The sequence below is a fragment of the Setaria viridis genome, chromosome 3 (genome assembly GCF_005286985.2).
Source record: "Setaria viridis chromosome 3, Setaria_viridis_v4.0, whole genome shotgun sequence".
In the NCBI taxonomy this organism is placed as follows: Eukaryota; Viridiplantae; Streptophyta; class Magnoliopsida; order Poales; family Poaceae; genus Setaria; species Setaria viridis.
This window is the reverse complement of record NC_048265.2, coordinates 11,880,252-11,896,134: the sequence shown is the minus strand read 5'-3', so window position 1 is coordinate 11,896,134 and position 15,883 is coordinate 11,880,252. Positions and strand designations below refer to the sequence as shown.

At 52.3% G+C, this 15,883-nt stretch overlaps 1 pseudogene; it reads left to right on the top strand.

The window, feature by feature from the left end:
• The window catches only part of LOC117850549 (uncharacterized), a 40,449-nt pseudogene that overhangs the window by 17,480 nt on the left and 7,086 nt on the right, over positions 1-15,883 (top strand).

Genomic DNA, 15,883 nt, shown 5'->3' with positions numbered 1-15,883 from the left:
ATGCGCAAGTCTGGTAAAATATATAGGACTTTCATGCAACCGGGGCTTGCCTTCAAGCAAGGAGGACGAAAACTGCTCGGCTCCGGGAGCGACTTCGACTTCGGAGGGCAGGAGCTCGGCTACAGCTTCTTCTTCTGGCGCCGGGTGAAGCTCGTAGAAACCGTCGGCGAGGTGTAGTTCTACACGAATGCAATGCAAGGGTTAGCTCAGACAGTTAGTTCAACATTAACACTGGCTCGCCTGAGCCCAGAAACTCGCGACAAAGAGCAGGAGGCGATGGTGGTTCGAGAGCTGATGCTAACCAAAAGGTAAGGGTGGGAAAGGAACTAGTGGTCTGATCCTTGAACTAGAGGACGTGAGAAACCCGGGGTCCTTAGAGGCAAGCGCTGAAGGGTTCCCAAGTTTTACACATACACCCTCGAGTTGAAGAAAAAGATCACAGCCAAGCCCTCGGGCGAGGCGGATAAGGGTCGGCAGAACAGACGGGGTCAGACGAGACGGAACTGGGGTCGGGCGGATAGGAGGGGTCGGGCGAGGCGGACTGGGGGTCGGCAACTCACCTTCTTCCTGAAAGGAAAGCTTGGGGTCGGGAAGGAGCAGACTTGGACAGAGGGGCTAAGGCTTCGAGCAAAGGCTAAGACTGGCAATGCTCCGGCGGCGGCGCTGCTTCTTGCGGAACACAAGAGAGCTCTTACGCAGCACGGGGAGCAAGCTGCTGGGTGACTTGGAGGAACTGAGAGGGAACTGGGAGAAAAACTTCTCAAGAACTGGGTGGGTGGCGCTAGGAGCTTGAGCGGGGAGCTAGAGAAAGCTGAAGGCAACAAGGGCGGAGGGAACTCCGGCGACGGGGGCATTCCTTTTATAGCTGCTGGAGCAGAGGAACGGAAACGGCGCGAAGAGAGAGAAGGGGAGCGGCGCGAAGGCCGGGGAGAAGCAATGGAGTGCTCTGCCGTGGCGGCGATTGAGCAACCAGGGTAGTGCTGCAGAACTCCGGGGGTGACGCCAGCGATCATTGCGTTCTGCCGTCAGGGCGGCGTAGGGGCGGGTAGACTGGTGGTTCGGATTTGGCGGAGAGCGGGCGTCGTCGTGCGGAAGAGGTGATAGAAGCGACCGGTCAAACGACGCTAGGATCGAGGGCGCACAGGTGAGAAGACAGGCGGACGCGGGCGCACGGGAGAGCGCGGAACAACAGATTGTCGGGCGGCTTCTGACAGAGCGGGAAAAGGAACTGTCGCGGCCACGGTCGGGGTTGGCGGTGGAGGAAACGTCGTGTAGCGACGACCGGGCGGCGCAACTGTGGCTGGAAGGGACGGAAAAGACGGGCGACATCGGTCTCCGGGGCCGGGATCTGGTAGCGTGATGATGGGCGCGGGAGGCAAGGCTCTGCAGAAAGGGGTGCAGAGGGCTTCCGCTGCCATTGGGGAAAAGGGGCGCGGGAACCCTACTCTGCTGCTTGCCTGAGACAAAACTGAGCGGTGGCATCGGAGAAAACGAGCCACGCGGCAAGGAAACTCTGGGGGCGGCCATGCAACTCGAGTGCGACTGTCGCGGGGGATCTGGAAAAGATCTCGCGGGTCCACCTGTGGATAGATCTGATGGGGGAGGGAGATCAGCAGGATCTGTCGGTGGGCTGAGCTCGCCGGGGTCGGGAGAAGGGCGAAGCAGGAAGGGGTCGGATCGCAAGGGTCGGGACCGGCGGAAAACTGGGCACTTAGGTGCGGTCAAGCCAAACAGCTGACTAAGGTTAAGGGCTGGGATTAAGCCTAACTAGGAAGGCTTAGGGGTCGTTCGTTACAGCCTACCCCCTTAAAAGAATCTCGTCCCGAGATTCAGAGATCAAAAGGGTGTGCTGTTCTTACCTCCTTGATGGGATAGAAAACCTGGAAAACGCTTGTTCAGATATTCGTCCGTTTCCCATGTTGCTTCGTCTTCGGTGTGGTTTCTCCAAAGGATCTTGTACATCCTTACCACTTGGCGTCGGGTGTGCCTTTCCTTTTGGTCAAGAACTCGATCTGGGTACTCGGCGTAGGTCAGGTCGGGCTCTACTTGGAGTTGTGCTTGCTCTAAGATCTCTGTTGGAACTCGGACACATTTGTTCAGTTGAGACACATGAAAAACATCATGTATTGCCGACAGCTGCTCTGGGAGTTGGATCCGGTAAGCAACGGGTCCACATATCTCCACAATCTCATAAGGGCCAACATAGCGGGGTGCTAACTTGCCTTTTCTTCCAAACCGTTGCACTCCTTTGGTTGGGGAGACTCGAAGATACACATGATCACCAAGGTCGAACTGCAGGGGTCTTCTTCGCCGGTCGGAGTAACTCTTTTGTCGAGATTGGGCAGCCTTGAGATTCGCTTGAATTACCTTCACTTGTTCTTCGGCTTCTGCCACTAAGTCAGGGCCATAGACCTGTCTTTCTCCTGGTTGGGACCAGTTCAAGGGTGTCCTGCATCTCCTGCCATACAGGGCCTCAAACGGTGCCATCTTCAAACTGGCCTGATAGCTGTTATTGTAGGAGAATTCTGCTAAGGGCAGACACTTGTCCCAGTTTTTGTCATAGTGGATAACACAGGCTCTTAACATATCTTCAAGAATCTGGTTGACTCTCTCGGTTTGGCCATCGGTCTGAGGATGATATGTCGAGCTTCGGATGAGCTTGGTGCCCATAGATGCTTATAGTTGTTCCCAAAAACGTGCCACAAACTGAACTCCTCTATCTGAAACGATAGTCTTGGGTACACCATGTAAGGAAACGATACGGTCGAGGTACAACTCTGCATATTGCTTGACTGTGTAGGTGGTACGAACAGGTAGGAAGTGTGCCGTCTTGGTCAGACGATCCACGATAACCCAGATGGAATCATACCGTTGAGTTGTAACGGGTAATCCAACTATGAAGTCCATGCTGATGTCTTCCCATTTCCAAGAGGGAATAGGTAGCGGCTGCAAGGTTCCTGCTACCTTCAAATGACTGGCCTTGACGCGTTGACAGGTGTCACATTCTGAAACATAACGAGCTATCTCTGGTTTCATTCCACTCCACCAAAAGGTTTGACGAAGATCATGGTACATCTTATTGCTGCCAGGATGGATCGAGAACTTGGAGAGATGAGCTTCATCCAGGATTTGCCTTCTTAACTCGGGGTCGGCGGGCACTACTAGTCGGTTTCCATGATACACACCTCCCGTTTCGTCCTGACGGAATTGCTTATATCCTTCCTCCTTTGCTGAGATCTTGCTGATGATCCGTTTTACATCCTTATCCTCCACTTGTGCTGACCGAATTTGGTCCCCCAAAACTGAGTTAAGGATGAGGTGACCAAGGGTTCCTCATAAACTTAGTTTTCCCATCTCGTGACACAGGGTTTTGGTGAAGGCTGTCGACGACAAGCAGTTGCACTGGGGTTTGCGACTGAGGGCATCGGCTACCACATTGGCCTTGCCAGGATGATAGTGCACTTCCAGCTCATAATCCTTTATTAACTCCAGCCATCTTCTCTGACGCATGTTGAGGTCGGCTTGAGTGAAGATGTACTTGAGGCTCTTGTGGTCGGTGTAGATGTTGTAGTGAGCTCCCATTAGGTAGTGCCTCCATATCTTTAAGGCATGTATCACTGCTGCCAACTCAAGGTCATGTGTCGGGTAGTTTAGCTCATGAGGTCGTAACGCACGTGAGGCATAGGCAATGACTCGGCTGTCTTGCATAAGAACACATCCGAGTCCAGTGCCAGAGGCGTCACAGTATACGTCATACGGCCTAGAGGGGTCGGGTTGAGCTAAAACTAGGGCGGTGGTTAGCAAGTGCTTCAGGGTCTTGAAGGCTTCTTCACACTTGACGTCCCACACAAACTTGGCCTCTTTCTTTAGCAACTCGGTCATCGGCTTAGCTATCTTGGAGAAATCCGGTATAAAACGCCGATAGTAACCTGCAAGTCCAAGGAAACTCCTGATCTGGTGTACGGAGGTAGGAGACTTCCATTCCATGACTTCTTGTACCTTGCTGTGATCCACGGCGATACCGTTCTTAGAGATAGTGTGTCCCAAAAACTTGACACTATCTAACCAAAACTCACACTTGGAGAACTTGGCATAAAGCTGGTGATCTCTCAGACGTTGGAGAACTATATGAAGATGGTTGGCATGCTCTTTCTCGTCCTTCGAGTACACTAGGATATCATCAATGAACACTACTACAAACTTGTCCAGCTCGGGCATAAACACTGAGTTCATAAGATACATGAAATAGGCGGGTGCATTGGTGAGTCCAAAGGACATGACTAGGTACTCGTACAGTCCATATCTGGTAGAGAAAGCTGTCTTGGGTATGTCACAAGGTTGAATCTTGATTTGGTGATAACCGGAACGAAGATCGATCTTGGAGAACACTTTTGCTCCAGCTAATTGATCGAACAAGACATCAATGCGTGGCAGCGGGTACTTATTCTTGACTGTTACCGCATTGAGGGGTCGGTAATCCACACACATCCGTAAACTGCCGTCTTTCTTCTTCACAAACAGGGCGGGGCAACCCCAAGATGATGTACTGGGTCGAATGAAGCCCTTTTCTAACAAATCATGCAACTGGGTCTTCAACACAGCTAACTCAGCGGGTGGCATCCGATAGGGTCTCTTAGATATCGGGGCTGTGCCAGGAATCATTTCTATGGAAAACTCCACTTCTCTATCAGGTGGCATACCCGGCAAATCTTCTGGAAACGCATCAGGGTACTCACAGACAACCGGGAGGTCTTCTAGACGGGCTCCCAAGAGAGGGTAAGCACAAGGAGTCGAAGAGTCAGGATGGGTTAAAGATAGGGTAGAACTGCCATGAGAGGGCGAGCTGATGTAAAGAGATCGGGCTGAGGTATCTAGAACAACATGATGTCGGGCCATCCAGTCCATACCAAGGATGACATCTATGCCTTTCAGGTCAAGGATGATAAGGTTTTCCTTGAAGAGGGTGGGGCCTAGCTGGAGAGGTACAAGAATAACGACCTGATCCGACGTTATCCTTCCTCCAGGAGTGGCGATCACATAGGGTTCCTTAGTGTGGCCGACACTTAACCCACATCTTTCCCTTGCCTTATTCCCGATAAAGCTATGAGAAGCTCCTGAATCAAACAACACAACAACAGCTTGATTTAAAACAAGGAAAGTACCCGTCATTACTGGCGCACCTTCGGGAAGTTCGGTCAAGCTGGTGTAGTTGAGTCGACCTTGTCGGACTTGCACCTTGGGCCTCCTTCCTCTGGCTGCCATGGGGTCCTGACCTTGTTGCTGATTCTTGTTCCTGGGGCAGTCCTTTGCGAAGTGTCCTTCATTGCCGCAGGTAAAACACCGATTACTGGCTGTCGGGCGAAGTGGCATTGGCAGGGTCGGCCGGGGTACTTGCGGTTGGAAGCCTGGAAAACGAGGCGTTGTCACCGTCGGGGGTCGGGCGATCCATCTCCCTGACTGCTGGGGTCGGCCAGGGGCTTGTGGAGGAACCATCCGGAATCTCCGAGTCGGTGGACTCGGAAATGCCACAGAGGCCTTCCGCTTCTGGTCGGCCTTGAGGGCTTGCATGCAGTCCTCCTGAGAGATGGCCAGGTTGACCAACTCGTTGTAGGTGTCCACCCTGATGGGGTTCAGCCTTTCCCTGAGCTCCAAGCTCAGTCCTCGGCGGAATCTGTCCCGCTTCTTCTCGTCGGTGTCCGCATGATAACCAGCATAACGGCATAGGTCATTGAAAGCTTGGGCGTAATGCAGCACATCCCGAGTTCCTTGAGTGAGGGCAAGAAACTCGTTGAGCTTACGCTCCAGGAGACCTTCGGGAATGTGGTGCGCTCTGAACGCCGTCTTGAACTCGTTCCAGCTGACCACGTGGCCAGCAGGCAGCATGGCATGGTAGTGGTCCCACCAAATCCGTGCGGACCCACGCAGCTGCTGAGCTGCAAACCGCGCCTTGTTGTTGTCGGGGCATGGAGCGGTAAGGAGCTCGAACTTGGATTCGATCGTACGAACCCATGCATCAGCGTCGAGCGGCTCTTGTGTCTTTTGGAACAGCGGGGGCTGCGTCCCCAGAAAGTCCTCATACCGCGCGATATGCGGCTGCTGCTGTGCTCTTCCACCATGTGGCTGTTGGTGTTGTCCTTGCACCAGATGCCTTAGCAGTTCGGTTTGAGTTGCTAGGATTGCCTCCAATGGCGACGGGGGCGGGGGCGGGGGAAGGTCCTGTCGCTGATCACTACCACTGGGCATAGATCCAGACCTCGTGCGGTGCGCCATCTGCAAGAGTTAACGCCCCATTAATTCTCATAACCTTAGGTGCACTCCAACAAATGGGACGTATGAATTAAATTCCTTAATGCGACTCTTGCCAATGGTGCATCACACGTCCTCATAGAGAAGCACATTCCTCCCATTCTCGGCATAGGTAACCTCTATTGGACCTGGTACTCCATTTCAGGCACACATGCCACACACAGACTCCTAGGATCTGGTCCACGCAAACCAAGGGGTCGGACACAGTCCATACTTGAAAGGGTCGGACGAGGCGGAGACTGCCTCAAGGGCCGGCGCACTCTGGCTCGCAAACTAGGGTCAGCCAACTGAACAGGCTCCCCGAAAACAGCATAGGGTTACAGCGCACTTACTCGACCCAGCATCCACACCATATGAAAAGGAGAAAACTATGCACCGGGGTTAACTTTATACACTCGATGTTTCAACACAGGAAGTACTCAACTCAAGGCTAACCTATTACAGCTTTTTCCAAAAACTAGGCTGCCGAGGAGTACAACAAAAAGAAAGAAGGTTCCCTGAGAACCCTTAAGCTACCACTGGACACTATGAGTCGGAGAAGGGGCGCCATCTTCTTCTATGTCCATGCTGGACGCTCCCTCATCTTCCTCAGGGTCCTCCTGAGCTTTGAGCTGCATGTTAAGAGCATGCATATCCTCGAGCTCGGCTTGGTGCTCCTCCAGGTGGGCATTGGTGACTGCTAGCTCCATTTCTACCTCCATCTTTTCCTCCGAGAGTTCTATCATGCCGTCCACGAGGTCGGCGACTTCTCCTTCTAGCTCGGAGATCCTATCTTGCATATCGTGGATCTGGATACCACGTTGGATCAGCTGGTAGGTTTGGCCTACCAGGTCTCTTCTTGCTGCCTGGAGGTAACCGTAGGTATCTGCAGCCGTACAGGCGAAGAGAGTCATAGCTCTTCCCTGGAGCTCTATCAACCTGTAGAGGGCAGCCATGCAACGGACGTTGGTGGAGATGGTGACCATAGCACAGGTGGTGGCCAACACCTCGAGGTTTCCAACGCGGTCAAGCCAGGCCGGGTCCAGCCGACTCCTGACGGGGAAAAGACCGATCGGGTCCAGCGTGATCTCCACAGGGTGCAACTGACAGAACTGGGTGAGCAACTGAAGGGCAGCAGACTCCCACGTATCTTCCGGAGAAAGACCATAGGCTATTATGCCTAGGGAGGGCCAGTCGGGCCGCACAAGGGGAGGTGGTACCAACGCTTGCACCTGGCACGTCTGAATGCCCTGTTCCATATACAATCGCCCGGCATACAACGGCGGGGACTGATACCCAAACCATTTCAGCATATCCCACAATATCGCGGGAAAACCCTCGAAATGCAGGCACGTTGACTGGAAGGTACCGTCCGCTCCAAAAACAACATGTCCGGGACCAGCCATCTGGAACCAAGAAAACCGAAAACACGTGAGACAGATCCAAGGATCAGGGGTCGGATAGAAAAGCAGACGGGTTTCACCGAGAGCAACTAAGAGAAACTAGAAATCCTTAGACCAAAAGAACTCTTTCGGACAGGGTTGCTGCTGAGAAAAAGGGACCGTACAACTATATGACGCATGCACGGCCTACCTTACTCTTAACCAAAACAACTGCCCAAACTTTGGGTCTTACGCGGTCAGCGCCGGTGAAAAGGCAACCATACGTCTCTCCCTATAATATCTAGTCGGTTCTAGCGACGTCTTAACGAGCGCGGTTAGCAACCTGCAGAAAAACACCACACACGAACCTTCCGTGCCAGCACCCACGAAAGCGTTCCCAAACATTACCGCTCACTATAGGAACGACACCCATGCGTTTAAGGCTGCATGGACAGCACTCAACCGTGGAAATAGGTTCCTTCCGAATAGAACCATATAACCCTTCGCATACTCGTGACGCGGGATCGGCACACGTATGATAGACGTGGCGAAACAACCGTGCCGATAGGCTCGTTGGAATCGAGCCGTACCAACCTTCGTATGGAACACATACGGAACCTGCGCACGTGTAATAAACGTGGGCGAAAACAACCGCGAAGATAGGGTCCTTTGAATGGAGCTCCCTATCAACCCTCGCATACTCGCGATGCGGAACTCGGCACACGTATGATAAACGTGGCGAAGTGCTGGAGGGGTTAGCAACATAACCAAGTACTTATTAGTCACCTGAAACAACCCCAAAATCCCCTAGGGCCTCTCGCACTAAGTCATCCTTAACGACCGTACGAGATTTTCAAAAGTTTCTTTGCAATTTCTATCCTTTTCAAAGAAGTGTTTAGGGCTCGTCGTGTTCTCCGAATGCTAAACACGAGCTCTGATACCAGCTGTGGCGGAACCTCCTCGGATTAGCTTGATTAAGTAGAGTTTAGCCGCCTAACATGCGACACTCCTGCCTAACTCGAGCTAACACGAAGCGCCGTCGGATTTCATCCGATTTAACCACTTAAATAGGATCTAGTTCAGTAAAACCCACACAAGGTGAGCGGTTACGGAGAATACAACCAGTCCACCGAGTTTAAACGAGTTTTACTCATTTTAGTTCAACCATAAAAATCCAACATTAGAGTTTACAAAACCAGAACAACAGAGAAAACACTAGTGGAAGACTTCGTCGAGGTCGAATATCCTGGGCGAGGCCAGCCAGAACATCACTGAGTCCTCTCCTCGCCGTCCGAGGAGGGGTCCCACTCGACCGTCCAGCCTGGCGGGAGCTGGGGCGGCCAAGCACCAACCAGAGAGGGGTCGGACGCGGCAACTTCACCTGAAAACAGGAGCCACAACAAGGCTGAGCTACTAAGCTCAACAAGACTTAACGGATAGGAGTAAGGACTACTCCTCCTTCTAGACATGCAAGGCTTCTTGGCTGAGGGGTTTGTTTGCCAAAAGCACTAAGTATAATCTATTTTCAAGTTTTAGCTCCGGTTTTAAGTTGATTAACCGGTCTAGGTTTTTCCAACTATTCTAAGCAACCATAGAGCCAAACAAGATGTGTAGATATAACAAACAACATTGCCATCATCAGATTCCTCAATTACTCAGGGTGACATAGCGATCAAGCAATCTCAAACTGTGAGAGGCAGACGAATCGATTCGAGTTCTTTAACCATGCATGGTGAACCTAGCCTCACGACATCCGCGCACCCGGAGGTCGCTTCCTGTGTCGGCCTTCCCCATCAATCCCCTAACCCGTGTCGGGCCCATTTCCTTTGGTGCAAGGTTCCACAGACTCGGCCTCTGCCGTCCTGTGACCACACATTGCCACCACGTGCGACAACCAGCAGGGGAAACTCCGTTCCAAGAACAATGGGGCGGCCGCTCACGTCTAGGTTCAATCCAGTACTAGGCTTCCTCATCCCATACTAAGTATGAGGCTAGTACTTTCAAACACTTGATCACGAACACCACCACTGTCGGGCCGTAGCAAGATTTCATAGACAGACGGGGCTAACATCCATCCACCAAAGAGTTACCCAAACCCTGCCCCGTCCATCGTCCTTATAGTTATAACAGGAGAGTAAACACGCAACTCCTATAACTCGCGAATGACAGGAAATCACTCGGCTTTTACCGTTTTCCTAGTTAAGCAATGCAGCTACTCGGTCCAACAGCTAGTGTTCAGATCATGGGGATAACTAAGGCATGCATCTAGGGTTTCAAACAACTCCTAATACGTAAATGCACAAGCATGTTACAGAAGGCATGCGCAAGTCTGGTAAAACACATAGGACTTTCATGCAACCAGGGCTTGCCTTCAAGCAAGGAGGACGGAAACTGCTCGGCTCCGGGAGCGACTTCGACTTCGGAGGGCAGGAGCTCGGCTACAGCTTCTTCTTCTGGCGCCGGGTGAAGCTCGTAGAAACCGTCGGTGAGGTGTAGTTCTACACAAATGCAATGCAAGGGTTAGCTCAGACAGTTAGTTCAACAGCAACACTGGCTCGCCTGAGCCTAGAAACTCGCGACAAAGAGAAGGAGGCGATGGTGGTTCGAGAGCTGATGCTAACCAAAAGGTAAGGGTGGGAAAGGAACTAGTGGTCTGATCCTTGAACTAGAGGACGTGAGAAACCCGGGGTCCTTAGAGGCAAACGCTGAAGGGTTCCCAAGTTTTACACATACACCCTCGAGTTGAAGAAAAAGATCACAGCCAAGCCCTCGGGCGAGGCGGATAAGGGTCGGCAGAACAGACGGGGTCGGACGAGACGGAACTGGAGTCGGGCGGATAGGAGGGGTCGGGCGAGGCGGACTGGGGGTCGGCAACTCACCTTCTTCCTAAAAGGAAAGCTTGGGGTCGGGAAGGAGCAGACTTGGACGGAGGGGCTAAGGCTTCGAGCAAAGGCTAAGATTGGCAATGCTCCGGCGGCGGCGCTGCTTCTTGCGGAACACAAGAGAGCTCTTACGCAGCACGGGGAGCAAGCTGCTGGGTGACTTGGAGGAACTGAGAGGGAACTGGGAGAAGAACTTCTCAAGAACTGGGTGGGTGGCGCTAGGAGCTTGAGCGGGGAGCTAGAGAAAGCTGAAGGCAACAAGGGCGGAGGGAACTCTGGCGACAGGGGCATTCCTTTTATAGCTGCTGGAGCAGAGGAACGGAAACGGCGCGAAGAGAGAGAAGGGGAGCGGCGCGAAGGCCGGGGAGAAGCAATGGAGTGCTCTGCCGTGGCGGCGATTGAGCAACCAGGGCGGTGCTGCAGAACTCCGGGGGTGACGCCAGCGATCATTGCGTTCTGCCGTCAGGGCGGCGTAGGGGCGGGTAGACTGGTGGTTCGGATTTGGCGGAGAGCGGGCGTCGTCGTGCGGAAGAGGTGATAGAAGCGACCGGTCAAACGGCGCTAGGATCGAGGGCGCACAGGTGAGAAGACAGGCGGACGCGGGCACGGGGGAGAGCGCGGAACAACAGATTGTCGGGCGGCTTCTGACAGAGCGGGAAAAGGAACTGTCGCGGCCGCGGTCGGGGTTGGCGGTGGAGGAAACGTCGTGTAGCGACGACCGGGCGGCGCAACTGTGGCTGGAACGGACGGAAAAGACGGGCGACATCGGTCTCCGGGGCCGGGATCTGGTAGCGTGATGATGGGCGCGGGAGGCGAGGCTCTGCAGAAAGGGGTGCAGAGGGCTTCCGCTGCCATTGGGGAAAAGGGGCGCGGGAACCCTACTCTGCTGCTTGCCTGAGACAAAACTGAGCGGTGGCATCGGAGAAAACGAGCCACGCGGCAAGGAAACTCTGGGGGCGGCCATGCAACTCGAGTGCGGCTGTCGCGGGGGATCTGGAAAAGATCTCGCGGGTCCACCTGTGGATAGATCTGATGGGAGAGGGAGATCAGCAGGATCCGTCGGTGGGCTGAGCTCGCTGGGGTCGGGAGAAGGGCGAAGCAGGAAGGGGTCAGATCGCAAGGGTCGGGACCGGCAGAAAACTGGGCACTTAGGTGCGGTCAAGCCAAACAGCTGACTAAGGTTAAGGGCTGGGATTAAGCCTAACTGGGAAGGCTTAGGGGTCGGTCGTTACATAAGCTCAGTAGGAAAAATAATACATGGGGAGGGTCCCTAGGCCGCCGCTCTTGCTCCGGCCTCCGGTCCCTGTCAGCACGTCCAGCGTGGGAAGGCGATTCCTTCCCGATCTTGTCGATGATCTCCCTAGTCGTCGTCACCGTCGAGCGTGATGATGATCCTCTGCCTCGGCATCCGTGCCCGCCGGGGAGGAAGCCCGATTCTGTTGCCCCGCCGATTACCGTAAGACCCGGACGTCGCATCCCTGAGACTGCCGTTGGGCACACGGGGCGCGAGAGCGAGCGGTGCGCCCTCCTGTGTCATTCGGCCTTAGCTCATGAGTACTTTGTGACGAATCAGAAGGAGCCGCGGCCACTGCAGCCCGCGCCGCACGGCCGTGCACCGGTATTCGTGACCGGTTACGTTGGGGACGCCGCTCCTTTTTAGCTTGACAGGGCCGCGACACATTTATGGCGAGGTCGATAGGGGGACCCACGAGATCGTTATCCTGATCCTCCAGTCCGCGCCCGAGGGGAATGTCCGTCTCGTGGACCCGAGTGAGTCCGACCCCCGCGTCCAGGGTCGGGCGAGGCGGAGTTTCTGTGGTGGGGGTCGGGCGCTCCCGACCCCGGTTCCCTGGGTCGGGCGAGGCGGAACCTTGCGGCGAGGGGTCGGGCGCTCCCGACCCTGGGACCGCGGTCGGGCGAGGCGGAGCCTTGCGGCGAGGGGTCGGGCGCTCCCGACCCTGGGATCACGGTCGGACGAGGCGGAGTCCCTCCATCGAGGGGTCGGGATTGTCCGACCGCGGGGCCTTGGGTCGGGCGAGACGGAGTGGGATGTTCTCTGCCTTCACGGGGTCGGATGTAATCGTAAGTACCGCAGGCGGGCCTGGGCCTTCATGACTGTCGCTTTAAGCGGTATTAGGAGGTCGTTAATATTTTCCCCCAACACTTCTCCACAGTATCTTCTCTCTCTTTGTCCACCGCATCCTCTCTCTCTTACCTTCTTTCATTGTTTATGAAATCCATAGCAGCAGCAGCTGCTAATTGATTCGTAGAAAGAAACCGTAGTGTAGCGGAGAGCAGCAACTTCGGTTCAAGTGAAAGAAAGTGAGGAATTGAGTGCAGCAGCAGCTTTGCAGGTGGGGTGTTGTGTTGATGGCAGCTCCACGAGTGATTTCCCATGTGGGATGCCTCAGCTATTCGGGATAAGGACGGTGGTAAGGTGAGGCACAGGGGCACAGGGCGATGGACTAGGTCAACGGTGGTGCTTCGGGATGTCATATTGTCGTTGGTGTTGCCGCTACCGTCTGCAGAGGTAGGTCAGGGCGGCGGAGCACTGCGGCGATGGGGCGCACACGGGAGATGCGGGGAGCAGGGTGCGGTGCGGGGGATTCGGGGAGCCAGCCGCGGGCGGAGCTGGCGGCGCGGGGAGCCTGCTACGGGCGGATCCGGGGGCGTGCTATGCCAGCGACGCGTGGAGCGGTCGGGAATCGATCCCAGGCCCTCCTCACCAGCGCGAGCAGCCTCACTGGAGCTCGTCTCTCCCCTCGATCCTAGGCCCGTGCCTCTCCCTCACCGCCGGCGGCCACCAACCTCGCCCCTCGCGTTGCTCCGCTGCCTCCGCCGCCACCCTACTTCCTGTCTCGCCTGGGCGTAGAAGAGAAGCCGGCGGGGACGGGACTGCGGGTTGATGACACGAAACTTGAGGGGCTTGTTTGCAAAATATCCACGACGATTGACGGTTGAAAGAAACATCCTCTTGAAGTTTGATTGTTGTGTCTTCACTTATAGTGATGCGGATATACTGAGAACTTTCATCAAGCATGTATATGTTGAACGGAGATACGCAGACCAAAGAATTGGTGAACATTTACCACAAGCAAAGGTAGCAACCTGAACTGGTGATCACCATAGACATGTATGTAGTAAACCAGTATCCACAGTCTCTATGCTGCCCAGAATTTTTTTTAACGCATTAAACATCTGTAAGATCCAGGGTAATCAGGACTCTTATGAGAACAACAATGCAGATTCATCTCGGGGAGTTTTAAGAAGTGCATATGTTGGAACTTATGAAGATAATCATGATCTAAAGCGTAGCATAGAAAGAGTCTTAGAAGATCGAAACAATTCTAATGGACATCCAATGAGTACTACAATGGATCAAAACAATAGATCTACAGTGGCAAGCAAAAATACCAGTTTTAGAAGCCATATGCATCCAGATGATCTCTTGAAAACTGGTGGAAAGTCAGAAAATAATCAGAAGGTTGTGATTGCATCAACTTCTTCTGTAGTACAAGCTTCCAAAGAAACTAACAGTAATAAGGAGATTCTGCCCATCAAACTTCCTGGTCCCCCTAGGTCTCAGAAAGCAACAACATCTAATACCTCTACTGAAGCACAGGTGATGCAATCTTACTACTATAAGCTTTGGCCATTTTTTAATCTCTGCGTTATCTAGTTCATAGTGTTACTCTTTTCTTCTTTTAGTCGCTCCAACTTTTGATTATATTTACCATAGGTACACCAATGCTAGATCAAAATTCACTAATCCATAATGATTGTTTCACCACAAGCTAGCAGTAGAAAAAAGTAGAGGTGCTAAGCATACGACCAATGTTCTACCAGTTTCTTTAGCATGTGTTTGTTCCTTTGGTGCATGATTTTTTACCTTGCTGCATGGATCTGATTTGAAGACATTGTCTTAGGGGGCACGTAAGAGGTTCCCAATTTATATCTCTTTATTATTATTGATAATATTTTCCTCATTTCAGACAGTACCTGCATAAAATAAAGGAAAATACCATCTAAAAAAAGGAAAATATGACAGTAGTCAATACCTTGGCTTTTTATGCTTAATGGATAAAGTTTGATTTTGCAGAAATCAACATCTTCAAGGACCGATGATCTGAGTCCTGCAACCTTGCGGGATGCTAAAGCTAAACTATATGTGTCAAAAAATCTTATTGACTTCAATTCAGATCTGGAACCTCCTCAAGGTGTTGCTCCGACTGATACTCAGAAGGACTCTTTACCTCAAACAGATGTTGGTTGGGCAACTTTTGATGTTGTTGCTCCGAAAAAAACTACAGCCATGCCTTCAACTTCCAGTACTAATTCTGTAGATTGTCCAATGCTACAGAACCCTGATTTGGCATCAACACCTCAAATTAGATTTCCGAATGCCAAGTCCTTGTCTTTTCCCCCGGCAAATCATGGAAGTCAGCAGCACCAACATTATATCTCCCATATGAATACTATCTAGTCCAGCAACACTCAGTTGAACAGAACTACTAGTGCTTCAGTTAATAGCCAGGTTAGTATTGTCTGCTAGAACACCACCAGCTTCCAGATGGTAGTTTTAAAACTGTTCCCTTGCATGCAAATTTTCAGTTATGGAGAACTGCATCACAGGCACCAACAACACAAGGGGGTAGTGGTCTTCCTGCTAATCATGGTTCAAATATATTAATAGGAACTCGTGATCCGGCTATACTATCAGCATCACAGCAACCTGCTGCTGAGGTCACATACTCACATCTAATGGAAGAAATGCGCTTCCAGAGGTAATGGGTGTGACCGTGTGGGTTCCTCAACAGTTTGTGCTTTGTGCTACCTTTTGTTCTAAAATCAGGAATTTTTGTAGGATATTTTTACAATGTGCTATCATCCAGTATCGTCATCCTGGAACTGGCAACCGAATCCTCGTGTAAATATGCAACATGGACAATATGGCATGCATTATCCCTTCGGGATTGTAAATGTACGTGCTTTGATGTCATATCAATTAACACATTGAGCTTATTATTTCTGTTTCCTTAGTTCTTATGCCGTTTCCTACTTTCCTTTGCAGACAACTCAACTTGCCCGTCCAAACCCAGTAAATCCTGTTAACTTGGCAGGAGGGCCTGCATCTGCTCATGCATCCACCGGAGTACTGCAAATTACTATTTCTTGTACTACTAATACATACAAAGCCAACAAGATTTAGATGGTTGAAATGTTGGATATATCAGCACTTTTAGTTTTAATTTAATTCAGAAATAAATCATGAATACGATGAACATATAGTAGATTAAACTAGACATGTCTACGCAAGATCTAGACAAGTCTATC